Source organism: Carcharodon carcharias, chromosome 1 (genome assembly GCF_017639515.1).
Source record: "Carcharodon carcharias isolate sCarCar2 chromosome 1, sCarCar2.pri, whole genome shotgun sequence".
In the NCBI taxonomy this organism is placed as follows: domain Eukaryota; kingdom Metazoa; phylum Chordata; class Chondrichthyes; order Lamniformes; family Lamnidae; genus Carcharodon; species Carcharodon carcharias.
Window position 1 is genome coordinate 62,367,228 of NC_054467.1, and position 19,268 is coordinate 62,386,495.

Sequence of the window (19,268 nt, forward strand, 5' to 3'; positions counted from 1 at the left end):
CACTTCCTATTGATCATATGTCTGGAGGGCGCAGAGAGTATAGGACATCTCTCCTCCTTTTCACCTCTTCCACCAAGACCCCAAGTGCAATGTTCAAAACTCTTGATGTATCATCTCTCCTGTGGTCAGCCATTGTTGATTGTTGCACAACACTATTCTCAAAGATCTCACCAACTCCAGCAACCACTATACATCTTTTCTTTAAGAGGTGTAGGTTGGCTTTAACTAGTACAGGCTAGCTTTAAGTAGTGCTAGCAAGTAATGATACTGGGCCTGATGATGTGTACAGTGGGGTTAGCGTTGGCTGGATCAGAAATCATTATCATGGAGAGCAGCATGAAGTTGGCATACTGCCTGCATTACACTAAACTGCTATGAATTAATTGCATATACCTGTGCTTGTTCTTGGGGGCTCCTTCATTTAATTTCCCTTGACTTTTGAGGACCATAGTACAACATGAGTAAAATTTGAGTCTTCCTTGTCACCAGATTTTCCTCTTCCTCTTTGTATTAGGTTAATGTCAGTATTTCTGCTGGTGGGAACTTGCCAGTGGGTGGGAGGGAACTGGCTGCTGGTGCAGGTATACACAAGTAGAAATTCTAATGACGCTCAGGCTGGAATTTTGTGCAGGCTGGGCAGGGGCATCTGGGTTTTGAATAGATCCCAGATCAGATGAGTTTCTGCCTCATTAACAAAGCCAAACAGAATTCCAACCTGGGAGAGAATGGGCGCATCCTCCACCTCCGCCTAGCAGCAATTTGGGGAAGTTCCAGTTCATCCTGGGAACCTCACCAGATATTCCTCTGGTAGACTTTCTGGTGCCTATGTTTGATGACAGCAATTACAGGTGTGGTTCTGAGCCACAAGGGGAGCACTTTGTAAGGTAATCTTGCTGATTGAAGGAGTTTGAGCAGCAGTAGGCCCAAAATGTTACCAATATGGGACACTGATTGAGAACTTTGGCTGTCCTTTAGCTCTTTGGCCTGATTGACTTCTATCTCCTCTACTTGGAGTGGCAGAGTACTGCTCTCAGATTCTGTCAGTTGGACATCCTTGTTCCCCCACTATAGACATTGGCACCTGACCCCCATATTCAACAACCCTGTGTGTGTGGCATTTTGCAGCGTCAAAGCTGTAGGGGGATCTTTTATTCTGTTAGACTGCTCACAATGCACTGATATCAGCATCAGTTTAAAGTGCTAAACGATTTTGAAGAAATACACAGAATTTCACGCTCATGACAATGTACAGAAGATGTGCTGCTGTGAATTTATTCACTTGTCACTGTTGCATTAATTATATTCACTGCTCTGCCCATTTTTATGCTTAGATGTGAGCCGCTTCTCCGAGTTTGATGTCTGTTTTTACAGCTTTGTTACAATCCCAACTGAGCTGGACAAGTCAAATCCCAGAGTGAAGCCTGACTTGATAGGTCCAAACTTTTTATTTAGAAACTGTGGACAAAAGTTACTGAACAAATTCTTAGGAGTCTGCTGATGAACTTTTAACTCAAAGAATAAAATTTCTACGAAACTAGAAAAATGGACTATATTGTACCAGACAACAAGGTTGGAAAGGTCTCAATACAAACACAAGAAGTTGATTCAATTTCCCAATGTTTCTTTACCCAGCACTACCTTGACAGGCACATAAATTAGTGAAGAGTTACCACTAGCTTGACACAAAGGCTCTTTGCTTGGGACTGGCACACCTGCAATGGTTTCCTTCTGGTGAATTCATGAGCATTCATTTGATGCTTCTCACCCAACTCTTATCTATTCTCGAGGCACCCAAAAATAACCAACCAGGATGGGATGAGTGCACAGTTTATCTAGCCCCACTACTCCGCCAGTCGCACCATAAGTTTAAAAGTTTAATTCACTCACTAAAATGGCCAATTATTTATGTTTGCTACTGTAAGACCCAGAATAAAATAGCTTTTAACTGGGCTTCTTACAATAAACTCTGAAGGATTGATTTATTATAAACAGAACCACTTTTTAAAAAAATAAGCTGCAAGAGCTGGTTAACCTATAACTGTACTCTGGAAGTATAACTATCCTTTTCAAAAATACCCCAGCAACCCCTCCACCACCCCATCCCCCCCCATGCACACACAAACACACATACACACAAACAAAGGACAAACAGATAAGGTCTGTCTGCAGAGATAGGCTTTAGAGGGTAGGCATTATAAAAGTAAAGGATAAACTTCACAGGGTCTCAATGCTGTTGATCTGGGACTCCCTTGTATGAAGACAGGTGCTGGTCCCAGTAGATGTCTGGAGGTTCTCACCAATGGAGTTTCGGCACAAAGGAGAATATAGCGCTGGACCAATTCTTACTGTCTCAGCTTTGCAGGTTCAGAATGCAGATGAGTTACACTCAGATGAGAATTCTCTGGCTGCAGGTTTATAATTACACATAGGATTTCAGCCAAGGCAGAGAGAGTCAGTTTGGGTAGCCTTCCTGCTCAGCTTATTCCCCAATTCACAAAAGAACAGGTTCAAAACTTACAGCTTGTCTCTGCCATGTGATTTCCAGTAAATCACTTACCAATGCTTTTATCAGTTCCAGAATTCCCCCCCCCCAACCCTCCCCCCCCCACCCACCCCCCTACCACCACCACCCACCCACCCACCCCTCCCCCCCCCCCCCCCCCCCCCCCCCCCCCCCCCCCCCCCCCCCCCCCCCCCCCCCCCCCCCCCCCCGCCTCCACCCTCCATCAACTAATGTGATTACAGTTCAAAACAAATAAACAACTCCTCCTCAAGTACCAGGCTGGGTCAGGTGATTTCTTGAAAAAGACCTGCTTGTTGACAGTTTCAAGATGAATTTATGACCTTTTTAAAAAAAACTCCAGGTCAGCATCCAAATGTCCAAATAATGGAATGTGTTTCCATATTTTAAAAAAATCCATTTTGTGAAGATATGGTTTTCCCAATACTTTTAATTCACTGTTTCTACTGGCATTGGAGGCAGTCCAGAGAAGGTTCACTAGGTTGATCCCAGGTATGGCGGGATTTTCTTATGAGGGGAGGTTGAGTAGGTTGGGCCTGTACTCATTGGGGTTTAGAAGAATGAGAGGCGACCTTATTGAAATATATAAGATCCCTAGGGGACTTGACAGGATAGATGCTGAGAGGTTGTTTCCCCTTGTGGGAGAGTCTAGGACCAGAGGGCATAATCTCAGAGTAAGGGGATGCCCATTTAAGACAGCGATGAGGAGGAATTTCTTCTCTCAGAGGGTAGTCAATCTGTGGAATTCTTTACCGCAGAGGGCTGTAGAGGTTGGGTCGTTAAGAGTATTGAAGGCTGAGATAGACAGATTTTTAATCAGTAAGGGAATCAAGGGTTATGGGGAAAAGGCAGGAAAGTGTAGTTGAAGGTTATTAGATCAGCCATGATCTAATTGAATGGCAGAGCAGACTTGATGGGCTGAATGGCCAACTTCTGCTCCTACCCCTATGGTCTTATGTTCTTATGGTTTCGGTAGCAAAACTGCTAAACTGATCAGGAGACTGAGTCCTATGACTGACTATTCATAAGAACATAAGAAATAGGAACAGGAGTAGACCATTCGGCCCTCAAGCCTGCCCCACCATTCAATAGGATCATGGCTGATCTGCTCCAAGCCTTAACTCCTCTTTCATGCCAGCTCCTCATAGTCCTCAACTCCCCGATATTTCAAAAATCTATCTATCTCCACTTTAAATACTTTCAGTGATCTAGCCTCCACAGCTCTCTGAGGTAGAGAATTCCAGACATTCATTACCCTCTGAGAGAAGAAATCCCTTCACAACACAGTTTTAAATGTGTGTCCCCTTATTCTGTAATTACATCCCCTAGCTCGAGAATCCCCACTAGTGGAAATATCTTCTCAACATCTACCCTGTCAAGCCCCCTTAGAATCTTATACATTTTAATAAGATCAACCCTCATTCTTCTAAACTGTAATGAATAAAAGCCTAACCTGTCTAACTGTTCTTGAGAAGTCAACCCTTCACCCCAGGAATCAGTCTAGTGAATCTCTTTTGAACTGCCTCCAATGCTAATATATCCTTTCTCAAATACGGGGACCAAAACTGTACACATTACTCCAGGTGTGACCTCATAAACACCCTGTACAGTTGTAACAAGACTTACCTATTTTTAATCTCCAACCCCCAACAATACAGGCCAAAATTCCATTTGCCTTCTTAATTACTTGCTGCACCTGCATGCTAACCTTTTGTGTTTCATGCACAAGAACACCCAGATCCCTCTGTGCTGCAATTTTGGAGTCTCTCTCCATTTAAATAATAGTCTGCCTTTTGATTTTTCCTACCAAAGTGCACAACCTCACACTTTCCTACATTAAACTCCACCTGCCAACTTTTTGCCCACTCACTCAACCTACCTATTTCCCCTTGCAGATTCCTTATGTCTTCATCACAATATGCACTCCCATCTATTTTTGTATCATCAGTAAATTTGGATACAGTCTTTCCCCTCCTCCAAGTCATTAATATAGATGGTAAATAATTGAGGCCCTAGAACTGACCCTTGTGGCACTCCACTAGTTATGTCTTTCCAACCTGAAAAAGACCCATTAATCCTGACTCTCTGTCTTCTGTGTTAAACAACCCTCAATCCATGCTAATACATTACCCTCAATACAGTGAACTCTTATCTTGTGCAATAACGTTTTATGTGGCACCTTATCGAATGCCTTCTGGTTATCCAAATACACTACATCTACCAGTTCCCCTTTGTCAACTCTGCTTGTTATATCCTCAAAGAACTCTAGCAAATTTGGCAAACATGATTTCCCTTTCACAAACCATGTTGACTCTGTTTGATTGCGTTAAGCTTTTCTAAATGTCCTGCTATTTCTTCTTTAATAATAGACTTTAGCATTTTCCCAATGAGAGATGTTAGGCTGGTCTTTAGTTTCCTGCTTTTTGTCTCCTTCCCTCCTTGAATAGGGGTGTCACCCATTAGCAGTTTTCCAATCTGCTGGGACCTTCCCAGGATCCAATGAGTTCTGGAATATTTCGACCAAGGCCTCCACTATCTCTGCAGCCACTTCCTCAGTTAATGACTGTCCCACTAGCCTTGTGCTTTTCTCTTCTCAGAGAGCTGAAAAATCAACGTCTTCACTCTCTGACACATACTGAACTCTTCTCTGTCTGTCCCTGTGTCTCTTGACCAGCGTCGCTAGGCAACAGCCCAATTTTTTTCTACTTTGTGTTTTTTTACAAAATCACTAAACTTCTAACCCCTTTTAAACCCATCTCTTTAACTTCAGGGGTTGTAAAACATCATTAAAAGTGCAAAAATATGTACATAAGCAAATCCAAAAGACTGACTTTTCAGCCTCAGGTCCACCCAGACTTCTAGGCACCAAGGCTCATACCAAACCTACATGAAACTGAAACCCTTTTTACTTTACTGAACACACAAATATGTATACTCAACTTAAAAATTATACATTGTTCCTAACAGGTGTAAATATTCAGTATTGCTAGGCCATTAATGATGTAAGGTAGGGGTTTGAGGCAACACTTGCATATCGTTATAAGCCCAGCTCACTAGGATCATGCCCGCACACTGGATCACCAAGCACGTCAGCGTGCAATCAGCATTTATAAAGCATGCAGCTGGCGAGCTGCACTTCAAGGGGAGCTCGGAGGGCAGTGCACAGTAACGTTATGCAGCGCTCGCCTGGATCATCTGTTGGACCTCAAGGTTGAGGCACTGTGCATTCAGGTGAGGGCGCAGGCAAGTTGTGTTTCCTCAGCTGGCTGACAGTGTGATGCTGGGACAAGGGCTGCCCTGTGGTTGAGGCAAGTTTGGGGAAGGGCAAGAGCAGCACTACAGCTGAGGCGAGTTGGGGGGGGCAAGGGTGCACTGCGGTTGAGGCGACTTTGGTGGGGGTAAGGATGCACTGTGGTTGATGGTAGTGCACAAGCACATGTGGTGAGTTGGGGTAGGGAAGTGGCCACGCATTAGGGAGACCTTGTATAAAGTGACCATTCCTCAGCAGCTGAGACAGTTCAGATGCAGCCACAGTGACGTGTGGAGTTGGGCCTCCAGCTTATCTGCCACTCAAGGAACGCAGAGGCATGAAAGTGCCACCAAGTGCTCCAGAGTTTTTCACCCCTCGGGTACAGACTGCAAACTAATGAGCGTTTTAATGGACTGCAGAACAACTAGACGACTGGGCACATTGTACAATCTCCTTGCTAAAGTTGGCCATGGAGCAGTCACTGGTGGAAGCGTTCACAGCCCTTGCATATCTCACCCCATAGTTCAAGCTAACAGTGCAGCCTTGCAATGCGGGTTAGGAGAATGTATGCACCTGAGCTGAGGGCACAGCATGCAGTCCAAAACTGCTGCCGTTTGCGGAGTGGAGTGGAGCGTAGGTGGGTGGGGTTTTGGGCAGCCATGCAGTGCATTAAACTCTGGCCATCCAAGTGGCGGTCAGCACTCTCTGGGATGTGTTAAGGAGCCTTCACACTTAACCAAGAGAGGGTCTTAGAACACCCAAGCTAACCCACGCATCTCTCTCTTTCATCCTGCATCAGAAGTACATTGGGAGAATGGAGCCTGGTGACCTAGCTGTATGCCTCATAGCTTACTGAAAGCAGAGATGAAGGGGAAGAGAGTGACGGAGATGCCTGGCTGGGCAAAGGGAGGAGCATCACCCTCAGGAAGAAGATGTGGCTGGGGCTCCTGCACACGCTGCTGAAGAACCACAGTGAGCCATCACTGGTTGGCGCCTAGCTGGACCCAGGGTCTATAGATGCCGCCTTTCATTCCTGCAAATGACTGAGAACCAGTGTCGCTTAAGACTGCACATGTCTAGGGAACTGGTTGGTCAAATCTGCCAGTTACTGCGGGATTTGGTGCCATGGGGACATGGAGAGATCTACAGCCAGTGGCCATGAAAGTGACAGTGGTGCTCAATTTCTACACCAGTGGCTCCTTTCAGGGCTCCACAGGTGACCCCTGTGGGATATTACAAGCCTCCACCCACAAATACATCCATGAGGTCACGGATGCCACATTTGCGAAGGCACATAACTTTGTGCAATTCGCCCGGGCCACAGGAGCAATTGGATTTGCCCAGATCTCAGGTTTCCCACAGGTGCAGGGTGCAGTCGACTGCACACACGTGGCACTTAGATCTCCATGGCAACTATGTCGACTGCAAGGGCTTCCACTCGCTGAATGTGCAGCTGCTGTGCAACCACCACAAATGCATCCTGCAGGTCTGTGCACAATTTCCAGGGAGTGTCCATGACTCCTACGTTCTCAGTCGGTCTCAGATCCCTGACATAGTCCAGCGTCCACAGTGGCTGCAGGGTTGGCTCCTCAGGGACAAGGGCTGCCCGCAGATGATGTGGCTGATGATACCCGTGCAGCGGCCTCAGACTGCAGCAGAGCGAAGGTATAACGAGGCTGATGCTGCAACTCACACCTTGATGGAGCAAACCATCAGGGTGCTGAAAATTAGGTTCTGGTGCCTGGACCAGCCTGGTGGAGTCCTGCAATATAGCCCACAGAGGGTATCATGCATCATCATTGCCTGCTGCACCCTTTACAACCTGGTGCTCCAATGGGGAGAGGAGCTGGCTGATGGAGAGATGGAGGAGCTGCATTTCTCCTCCAATGAGCAGGACGTCGACGGGGATGAGAGTGATGAGGTCCTCAAAGGCGAGGATTCTGGCGATGATGTCATCGCACTGACTAGACAAGGTAGGCTAGATTGCTGCTAGGTTCATGGACGATGATGTTGACATGCACATACTCTTTTTAATAAGGCTCCTGTCATGGAGACACAATGGGGGCTCTAATAGTCACTCAATTCCAGGAGGATGATGATGACATGCAGTGAGGACACTCCATTGATCTTCACATAGCCTCTGTGAATGTCTGACTGCTGTCTGGCTGAGGGCAGATCAGGGTCATATCATGGAGATGCAGCTATGAAACATTAAATGCACCTGATCCTTTGTCCGCCTTCAGCACCTGTCCCCTTCAGGAGCACAGCGTCACTGGTCACAGGTGCTGAAGAGATGGGGGGGAGGCAGCCCCACCTCAAAGGTGCTGAGAGCACACAGAGAGAATGATGGAACTCTATGATGCCCATGACATTCTGGCAGCAATGACAAGCACCATCAAGGTGCAGGCATCACTAATGTGTCCAGGGAGTGTGAGGCCAGATCATCACTTTGAACTGAAGACTGCACAAAGCACAGGTAAGGGGCCCTGGACTGAGATACCTGCCTTCATCTTGTGCAAGAACCAAGGTTTCACATCTGAACATGAATACTGCTCATCAGAACAAGGAGCCATAGGCAGGGAGACATTCTTGGGAGTTTATTTACAATAGTGAACAGTATGTACAAGTGATTAACACCTGTGCCCAGCTGTGCCACAACGCCTTCTAACCTTCCTAACCCTGCCGCTATGTCTTGGTGCTCCCTGGCCACCCACAGCGGAGCCCGCTGACTACTACACCCTGTTTGTGATGACTTTGATGTTCTGGAGGGCCGAGACCTTTAGGGCCCCGGCCTGCTTTCGGGAACCAGCTGTGTAGCAGTGCCACCTTCCTTGGCCTGCGGAGCTGAGCTGGAGCTGTTGGGGTCACAGGAAGAGGGCACTCGGATGGGCCGGTCAATCCCAGTGTCGCCTGGATGGATGGCCCCAGGGTCTGCATCTGCTGATCCTCCTCCTTAATGGTGCCCGAGGGCCCCTGGCTGACTCCTTGAGGAGAAAAGGGAAGCTGGAGTGAGATTTAGCTGCCCCGCACCCCTCTCCCATTAACATTGTTAGAGGCCAACTGTGGTGTCAGTGATGGAGTTCAGCCCACGCAGCAGTGCAGGACCAACGCCCTGGACCAAGGTCTCCAGGGCAGCTGCCATCCTGCCAGTGTTGACCTCAGTGCGTTGGCATGCCGGCGCTATCACCTCAGCCTGAGGGCAGACGGATTCCTCCATCATGCTTTGCAATCTGAGGAGTGCAGCGGACATCCTTTCCCGGTGTTCCTGAGCTTGTCTTTGCAGCTCCAGCAACTGAGGTATGACTGAGTCCAGAGGCTTGTCATCTGACTTGGACTCAGCAGATTCCTTGCCTCCAGCAGTCGTCCGAGTGCTGGACACCTGGGAAGTCCCTGTCACCGCCTACTGTGGATCAGGCAGTGCGATGTGCTCACCAGGTTGTGACCCCGAGGCTAGGTCCCACTGAAGTGTGTGTCTCTATGCTGGTGGAGGGCATGGGTGAACACTGCGATGGGACTTCAAAGAGGATGCCTTCAGTTTCTTCTTCCAAGGTGTCTTCGGAGCTTGATTGGAGGCCCTGGGTCAGGGACTCCCTCGGCTGTTTCCCAGATGTCCCTGCGAAAGCAAATAGAGACAATTAGTGCATGGCAGGGGACTGCATATGGGACACATTAGTCAGAGCATGGTTGTCTGATAGATGTTGCACTGCTGGATCCTCACTTGGTAGAGCACTGCCGACCTCACCGTCAGCACAGGAATGGTCCAGATCCTCGCCAACCAGCTGGATGGCTCTGTTTTCAAAGTCCATGAGAACCTTGATTTCAGGTAACCCTCCATGAGGCTGTGACTTCTCCCTTTTGTTGTGTGCCAGCTTGGTGGAGACAATGTAAGCGGGACACCTGTCAGGCCAGATGATAAGTATGCCTGGTGCGGGTGGCTGGTGAGTGGTCCCATGGATGGGATGAGAACAATGAAGGTGTGTGAGAGGATGAATGGTGATGTCCCTTGAACCGGCAATGAGTGCAGGCCTTGTGGATGTGTGATGGGTTTGTGAGTGTGTGAGTTGAGAGTGATGAGAAGAGTGACTTACCCTGGTGGAACAGAGGAGATAATTCATCCTCTTTCGGCACTGGGTGGCCTCTTTTGAAGGGCGTTGGCACTGACCACTGCTGCCATCGCCTCCCAAGCTGCAGTGGTAATGTTGCTGTCCATCCTGCGGCCAGAGTGGGAGTAGAGGACATCAGGGCCGCCCGCCACAGCATCTAAAAGGCCCTCGCAGAGACGTGTCACTAAACCAGAGGAGGGGCTACAGTTTTCTTGCCTTTCAGGACCATGTCTTCCATGCAGCAGTCCTGGGCTGGAAGCACTGAAACATGTGCATAAAAATGGTGCCCAATGTGAGGAAGTGATGAGGTGACGGTGTGGTGGGTGTATGAGTGCCCGCCTGACATCAAAACCGCGTGCTTCCCGGGAATGCATGATTAATGAGGCAGGATGGGACCATATAGCGTGAAAATCCACCATTGTGGCCGAAGAGTAACATGTTCTTTTTCCCACCCACCACCTCACTTAGTGCAAACCTGGGACAATTCCGTCCTTTGTCTCAGGCTGGTTGGTTCAGCGTCTCTTCTGTCAACTGCAGCGCTGTTGCTGCAAGGACGGGAAAGCTGCCGGCCAATCAGATTGGCCAGCAGCTCTCTAAGGTGGGTCTTACCCCCAAGTGAAGGGGTGGAAGCCCTGTCTGCTGCCCATCAGCGCACATTGGAGTGTAAAATGGCTGCGGGATATAAATTGGTTGGCGGAGACAAACCCCAACCATTTGAAAAATTCAGGCCCAAATCAAAATAGTGGGTATAAAAAGTACCTTTAGATTGTAACTCTTCAGGGAAGCCTGAAGCCCATAACTACATGCACCCTGAGCATTACTGGGCATGAGGGCTTCAGCTGATGGAAAGTTTCTTAATGTGTCAGCCTCATCACCAGAGATTTAAATCCTTACAAAAAGCGCTTCTCAAAATAAATTTATTTGGATAAAAATGAGATGCAAAATGATAATTAAGCATTATTTAATATTTTAATAAATGAATTGCACCAAAATGAAAGCCTATGTAATAATGATTTCCTGCCACTAGATGTAGCTGGTGGACTGTAAGAGATTGCAGACTATGGCTAGCACATGGCTTTATGTGCTGTAAAAGGGGGATTTCAGGATGAGAGAGGGTGCTACAGCTAAATGTAAAACTTAATGGGTGTTATAAAGTTGATCTTCAGACAACTTTTCTTAATGGAAACATTTAACTTTATTTACAAGGCAGCAGCAACAACTACACGTGTGCATCAAACTCCATAACTAAAGAAGAACTCCCTTGTCGTGGTTCCCTGCATGGTTAACACATTGGTTTACACTGATCATGTGATCTTACAACACGGGATAATTCTTAAAGCTACAGTGCTACATTTCCCAAAATTATAATTTCTACATTCCTCCCCCTTTAACTTTTCTGTACATGTTGTATTTACAAGGATATTTATCTCATGACATTACAATATTTACACAGGTCATGAAATTATAAGTTCAGTCTTTCTAGTGGAATCCTGACCCATGTGGAATGTCGCAGCTTCACAACTTCCGATTCTTTTGTAGGAAACACATTCTCTGGAACCGCATTAACATTAGGTACCTCATTAGGCACATGCAGTTCAGTGTCTTCCACTCTGACAGAGACAGTGGGCATGAATATTCTTGGTTGAGCAACTTCAACAGAAACCACAATTTCAGCAATGGTTACAGGTGGAACCATTTTGTTGGGGTAACTCCCTTCTTTATAATGATCCACATGCTTACGGGTGATAACTTCCGCGTGGTACCACAATGGTCCGGTCACAGAGTTTACCAGGTAACCAGTTCAGTCCTCCACCAAAGTTCCTTACATGTACTGCTTCTCCAGCAGTAAATTGTCGCTAACGCCTATGCAAATCATGAGTTGCTTTTTGGTTCCCTTGGCTTTTCTCTGTCTTCTCCTCCAAATTGGGAAGTATTAGGCTTAATCTTGTATGAAGACAACACCTCATCAGTAATTCTGCATCCTCTTCCTATGTGTCTCCTTTTTACCACAGAATTTAGTCTCGGCCTTCTTTTTGACTTCACTGATGGCCAGATTTCTCTCAGATGCAATCTCAACTTGTCAAAATTCATTAGTTGAGCTAGCCATGACTTCATTCTCTACTCAAATTTTGGAAAGCTCTTCAACTTTTGCTTTCAAAGCCTCTTTTGCTTCATTTAGCTGATTCTTCAACTTTTCTGTCTCCATCTTCTATCTGTTGGCTTCCTCCCAGAAGCTTGAGCATTGCTGCATATTCTTTTCCAACTAGTTCTTAAGTTTGTTCAGAAAGGTGTTAAGTTCTTTGTATTTCTCTTCGTAATTTTTTAGAGGCACAAAATTTGACCTGAGAGATTCTTGTAGTGTGTGAAGGTCTTTCAACAGGGTTTCCTTTACTTTGCGAAGTTCCCACACTTCATCTTGAACTCTGTCATTCAGCAGAGTCTCTTTGGGTTTTTTCTGTTGTTCTTCCATGTCATTGTTTAAGAAAGTCTTTATTTCTTCAGGTTGCTGAATGCTTACATGCTCCTTTTCCATCGTGTTGCTGTCCTTGGACTCTCTAGAATCTTTCGGAACTACCTTGCCTTGTTCCTTTTTCAAGAAAGGACTCTTCCAGTTTTTTTTTTGAAATTTCACTGACCAATCAAGGCTAATTTCCCTCAACCAATTTTGACCTAGAACACTTGATCTTCTGCCTTCCAATACCATCACTGGTGGCTGTGCTGATTGGTGCCTATAATGAACAGTTGCTCTGGTGATACCTTTTACTTCGATTTCTTCACCTGCGTATATTTTCAACTTGGCAGATGTTTGTTCCAAATTTAATTGTTGATCACCTTTATTTAAGTATCCGAAAGTGTGTTCTCGGTTACAGTGCTGGAAGCACCTGTGGCTACTTTCATTTTTAATGGTTTACCATTCACTTACACTGTAACAAATATTGGCTCTGTCTTCCCAACTTTAATGTTGAATAATGAATTAATGTCTGAATTGGTTGTATCTGGCTCTTCTACACTATAGACTTCATTAGACTTCGTTTGTTGTTTGGAGGCCTGTTTAAATCTCGCTTTGCACTGTCTCACTATGTGTCCATTTCTGTGGCAAAAATAACATTCTACTCTTTAAAATTTGCCAATCATTAGAAGACTGGTTGTTTCCATGTCGATGAAAGTTATTTTTCAATTTAGTTGCTAAGCTGTTTCCTCACATTTTTCGATTAGCAGGGGCTGTTTCCCGCTTTGCCGCAGAGTCCCAGCTTTTCACGCCACTTTCGGCTGACCAGACTAGGAGAACAGTGCCTTTTTGCGCCCCTTGAATTACTTGTAAGTTCCTTACAGCGCTTTCTATCGCCAGCGCTATTTCTAACGCTTTCTTAAAATCAAGATTCACTTCAGCCTTCACTGTTCACTTCACTGAACAGTGTCTTCCCGCATGCCACATACTAAACGATCTGTGAGCATGTCATTCAGGGTTTCACCAAAATCACAATATTCTGTTAGTTATTTCAATTTCACCACGTAAGTAGCATTTGACTCCCCTGGGGCTCTATACCATGAATTGAACCTGCGCCTCTGCATTGTGGCTGAGGGCTTGGGTTGAAAATGTCCCTTAACAAGGTCTAATAATTCACTGACAGTCTTAGAATCTGGGGCACTGGGGATCATCAAGCTCCAAATTAAACTGTAGGTCTTGCTCCCACAAATGCTCAGGACAATCGCTCTTTTTTCCTCCCCATATTTTTGTTTGCTTGAAAGAAGAACACAAGACATTCTATATATTGAGACCAATCTGTGGCTGGCTCAAAGGGATCAATTCTGCCAAACTGGCATTTCGGATGAGTATATCTTCTTTTATTTTTAATGAACTTAGAAACTCAAAATCGCTGGACAGAACCGAATCTGATTTATCCTCATCACCAGTTTGTTATAGAATGGATCTTTAAACAACTTTTCTTAGTGGAAATATTTAACTTTATTTACAAGCCAGCAGCAGCAACTACATGTGTGCATCAAACTCCTTAACTAAAGAAGAACTCCATTGTAGAGGTTCCCAGTGCTACTAACACATTGGTTTACACAGCTCATGTGATTTTACAACACAGGATAATTCTTAAAGCTACAGTCCTACATTTCCCCAAACTATAATTACTACAATGGAATGAATAGCTCAAAAGAAAATTGACCCCAAGTGACATTGAGTTAAAGTTATGATCTATAGTTAGTCTTATTTGGAGTTTGATTTTGGGTAATGAAAGATGATACAGTGGTCAGGAACATTTGATAACTGAGAAAATAATTAAATTTACCTACAATAATAGTAGGGGATGTAGGAAATAACGATACAAATATTAACCCTTCCACTGGTCATTTATGGCCATTCAGAAACTCACAGAGTAGGCTAACATTCTGAGCTACTTTTATTGCTGAGTATTTTATTGCAGGAATTCACCAAGGTTCCTTAGTCAGCACCTTCCAAACCCATGACCACTACCACCTAGAAGGACAAGGGCAGAAGATAGGTGGGAACACCACCATCTGGAAGTTCCCCTCCAAGTCACTCACCATCCTGACTTGGAAATATATCACTGTTACTGGGCCAAAATCCTGGAACTCCCTTCCTAAGAGCACTGTGGGTGTACCTACACCACATGGACTGCAGCAGTTCAAGAAGGCAGCTCACCACCATCAAAGTTGCATCAAAGGCAACTAGGATTGGGCAATACGTGCTGGCCCAGCCAGCACGGCTCACATCCCATGAATGAATGAATTTTTAAAAATTGTTATTTCCTGATTTGTTTTTCCAGTTTCCTTTGTTCAATTTAATCCCATCAATTCATACATTGCTGCACCATTGCCTCAGTTAGGCTGCAACTTTAAACTATCTTATGGATCAAAGCTGGGTCTGCTTTTTGTATAGATTTTGTATATATAGTTGACTTGGTCTTGGCTATTGGCAACACAATTTACTGACAATAAGGAGATCCAGCCAACAGTCAAATACTTCAGGAAGAAAACATCAACAACTTTGATTTAGGTAGCACCTTTAATATAGATGGATGTTAAGCCAAAAGAAATATTAGGAGGTGTGACCAAAACCTTGCTCAGACAGGTGGGTTTTGAGGAGGGCTTTAGAGGAGGGGAAGTGGAGGGATTTCCAGAGTGAGGGACCTAGGTACCACACTGCTAATGGTTGGGTGAAAGGAAGGATGCACAATTCGGTAAAATGAGACAAAGAGATTTTAGGGCTGGTGGACGTCATAGAGAATAAGAATTTTAAATTTAATACCTGGGGAATAAGGAAGCAATGTAGTTCAGTGAGGCCATAGTTAGATAAATGGGACTTGATATAGGATGGGAAATGGGCAACAGAGTTTTGGAGGAGTTGAAATTTATGGTGGCAATTAACATGAAGAAGTGTGGGCTAATACATTTTTGAGAGGGAAATGAAGTAGGTGCAGGAGAAGGCATTTCAGCCCTTTGAGCCTGCTCCACCATTCAGTAGGATCATGGCTGATCTGACTGTGGTCTGAACTTCACTTTCCTGCCTGCCCCCCATAACCCTCAATTCCTTTGTAGATCATAAAGCTGTCTAACTTAGCCTCAAATGTATTCAATGACCCAGCCTCCACTGCTCTCCAGGGTAGAGAATTCCAAAGACTAATGACCCTCTGGGAGAAGAAATTCCACCTCACCTCAGTCTTAAATGGGAGACCTCTTATTGTGAAACTGTGCCCCCTAGTTCCAGATTCCCCAACATGGAGAAACTTCCCATTGGCATCCACCCTGTCAAGTCCTCTCAGAATCTTATATGTTTCAATAAGATCACCTCCCATTCTTCTAAACTCCAATGAGTGTAGGTCCAACCTGCTTAATCTTTCCTCATAAGACAATCCCTTCATCCCAAGAATCAGCCTGGAGAACTTTTTCAGCCCTGTTTCCAATGCCAGTATATCTCTCCCTTAAGTAAGGAGAACAAAATCATACACTGTACTCTAGGTTCGGACTCCCCCAATTCCCTGTACAGTTGCATCAAGACTTCCCTACTTTTATACTCCATTGCCCCATTTGTTTGTCCTTTTTGAAAACAATATATCTCAAAAACTAATGGATGGATTTCAGTGAAACTTGGTGCACAGACAAATGTGGCCCAAGGAAGAAATGATTAACTTCTGGTGAAGGTGCTGATCTGGATGCAGATCCTAGAATTTTTTAAAGGATCTGTTAACATTGGAAGATAGGGCAAATTGACATTTCTTTTTTGGATTGTTGTGGGTTGATTTATTTAGAACGCTATTGATTGTTTTAGAATGTTGTGGATTGTCTCAGCTGCTGTGGTGGAATTTGTCCTAGCTGTCAAAATGTGAACTGAGTTTTCAGAGCAGGTTGTTTGATGTAGATTGGCCTCATGCCTCTTCAGTGAGAAGGAAGCTCTTAAAGTTCTTTTCAGCTTTGTATTTAAAGAGCTTCAACCAGACAGGAAAAAGCATTAAGGAAGAGCTGTGTAATTGTAATAAAGTGAAGTTAACGCTGTATGGTAGAGATATCCGTTCTACTGAGTGCCCTCTTCACTTGTTACTTGCTGTACCTACATACAAACATTTTGTGATTCATGTATAACCAGATCCCTCTATGCTGCAGCATTCTGCAATTTCCCTCCATTTAACTAATATTCTGCATTTCTATTCCTGCCAAGATGGACAACCTCACATTTTCCCACATTAAACACCAAACCTTTGCCTTCTCTCTTAATCCATCTATATCCCTTTGCAGACCCTTTTTATTCTCCTCACAACTTGCTTTACTATCCATTTTTGTATTGTTAGCAAGCTTGGCTACTATACAGTTGGACCCTTCATTCAAGTCTTTAATACAGATCATAAATAGTTGAGGCCCCAGCACTGATTCCTGGGGCACTCCATTAGTTACAGTTTGCTATCCTGAAAACAACCTACTTATCCCGATCTCTGTTTCCTGTTAACCAATCCTCTATCCATGCTAATATGTCACCCCCAACACCATGAGCTCTTATCTTCTCCAGTAATCTTTTATGTGGCACCTTACCAAATATTTTTGGAAATCCAAATACACTATATCTACTGGTTCCCATTTATCGCCTTGCTTGTTGTATCCTCAAAAAAGTGTAATAAATTTGTCAAACATGATTTCTCTTTCACAAAACTTTGTTGACTCTGCCTGATTGCAATATGCTTTTCTAAATGTCCTGCTATTAGCCCCTTAATAATGAGTTCTAGCATTTTCCCAATGACAGATGTTAGGCTAACTGACCTATGGTTTGCTGATTTCTGTTCCCCTCCTTTCTTGAATAAAGATGTTACATTTGCGGATTTCAAATCTACTGTGACCTTCCCAGAATCTAGGGAATTTTGTAAGATTACAACCAATGCATCCACTGGGCACTATGTAATGGAGGCGAAGGGGGTCTCGCCTGCCAGCTGAAGAGCCAGTGAGCCCTGCATCACCACTTCTAGGGAAGGCCTGCCAAACTAAGCACTACTCAGGCACTTAACTGGACAGCAGCAGACCTTCCATGGGATCCAAGACTCCAGAGATAGATGTTCTGCCGGCCTAGAGTTGCAGGCCATAGAGAGTCCGGCAGCTGTCATTGCAGGTGGTGCCACTAGGATGGGGAGGCTGCTGCCTGTACAGCACCCATCCAAGGCCTAATATTGCCATTGGATCCCAAGTCGCAGATGAATGATGGTAGGAGGGCAGGTCGCAGGCGAAGTTTGTGGAGGCATGGGGTCAGCAGGAAGGGCAGGGAGTGGCTCTCAGCTGGCATCCTCCTTCCCGATGCTGTGTTACCTGATCAGGAACTGAGGGTCTTGAATGAGCCTCCTCCCCACCACCCCCCAGGAGCCCTCAAGCCACCCCACACAGGTTTGTTTGTCATGCTCGTTTCATAGTGAGCACCACACCTGCAGTTGGCTTAATACCAGCAGTGGCAGGATGAGGCCCTTAAGTGCCCACTTAAAGGCCTCAATTGGCAGCAGGGCAGGAAGGCTGTCCATGAGTTTTCCCACCAAGGACTTAATCAAGGTAGAGTTGGGAAGGCAGCGGGGTCCCCACCCACCCCCCTCCTGCCTGGTTTAATGCCCCTGCTTCCAAATTTTCCACAGGATAAGGCATTAAGTTCTGCCTAATTGCCCTGTGGCCACTTCTTTTAAAACCCTAGGATGCAGGCCATCAAGTCCAGGGGACTTGTCAGCCTTTAGTTCCATTAGTTTTGTCATTACCTTTTCTCTAGCATTCATGGTTGTTTTATATTCCTCCCTCCCTTTTGCCTCTTGATTTTCTACTATTCTTGGGATGCTTTTTGTGTCTTCTACTGTGAAGTCGGATACAAAATCCTTGTTTGAAATCTCTGTCATTTCCTCGTTTCCCATATTAATTCCCCAGTCTCACCCTCTAAGGAACCAACGGTCACTTTTACTACCCTTTTCCTTTTTATATATTTGTAGAAGTTTTTACTGTATGTACAGTTCTTGATAGTTTTCTCTCATACTCCAATTTCAAAAATTTTCCCAGTCCACTTTAGCCAACTCTATCTACATACCCTAGTAATTTCTTTTATTTAAGTTTAAGATACTAGTTTTAGACTCACATTTCTCACCCTCAAACTGAATGTGAATTCTATCATGTTATGGTCACTCTAGCCTAGAGGATCCTTTACTATAAGGTCATTAATTAACCCTGTCTCATTACACATTACCAGGTCTAAAATAACCTGCTCCCTTATGGTTTCCAGAATGTATTGTTCCAAAAAAATGTCCCGAATACGCTCTATGACCTCCTCTTCCAGCTACCTTTTCCAATTTGATTTGAGGATTAAAGTTACCCATTATTATCGCAGCACCTTTCTTACAAACCCCCATTATTTCTTGATTTATACTATGTCCCACAGCACAGCTACTCTCAGGGGGCCTATAAACCACTCCCACCAATGACTTCTTTCCACTGTTATTTCTTATCTCCTCCCAAAATGATTTTAAATCCTGATCATCAGAAAAAAAGATCTTTCCTCACTATTGTACTGATCTCATATTTTATTAGTAGAGCTACCCCACCTCCTTTTCCTTTCTCCCCTTAGACTTGATAGGAAGGGAGTGAAGAATGTGGATGAAAAGAGGGATCCAGTGTTCAAATATATAATTCCTGAAAGTATGGGCACAGGTAGATAACATTTTGAAAAAAAGGAAACACGGTCTTACGTTTTATAAATAGGACCATAGGGTAAGGAAGCAATGATAAATTTGTATAAAACATTGGTGGGGTCACATTTAGAGTTCTGTGTGTAATTTTGGACAACATATTATAGAAAGGACATTATAGAGAGTGTACATAATAGTTTTGCCAGTATGATGCTGGGGATGGGAAACCA

At 44.8% G+C, this 19,268-nt stretch overlaps 1 protein-coding gene across 1 annotated transcript in view; it reads left to right on the forward strand.

The window, feature by feature from the left end:
* The window catches only part of LOC121272102 (reelin domain-containing protein 1-like), a 65,827-nt gene that overhangs the window by 25,118 nt on the left and 21,441 nt on the right, over window positions 1–19,268 (forward strand). The window lies entirely within an intron of this gene.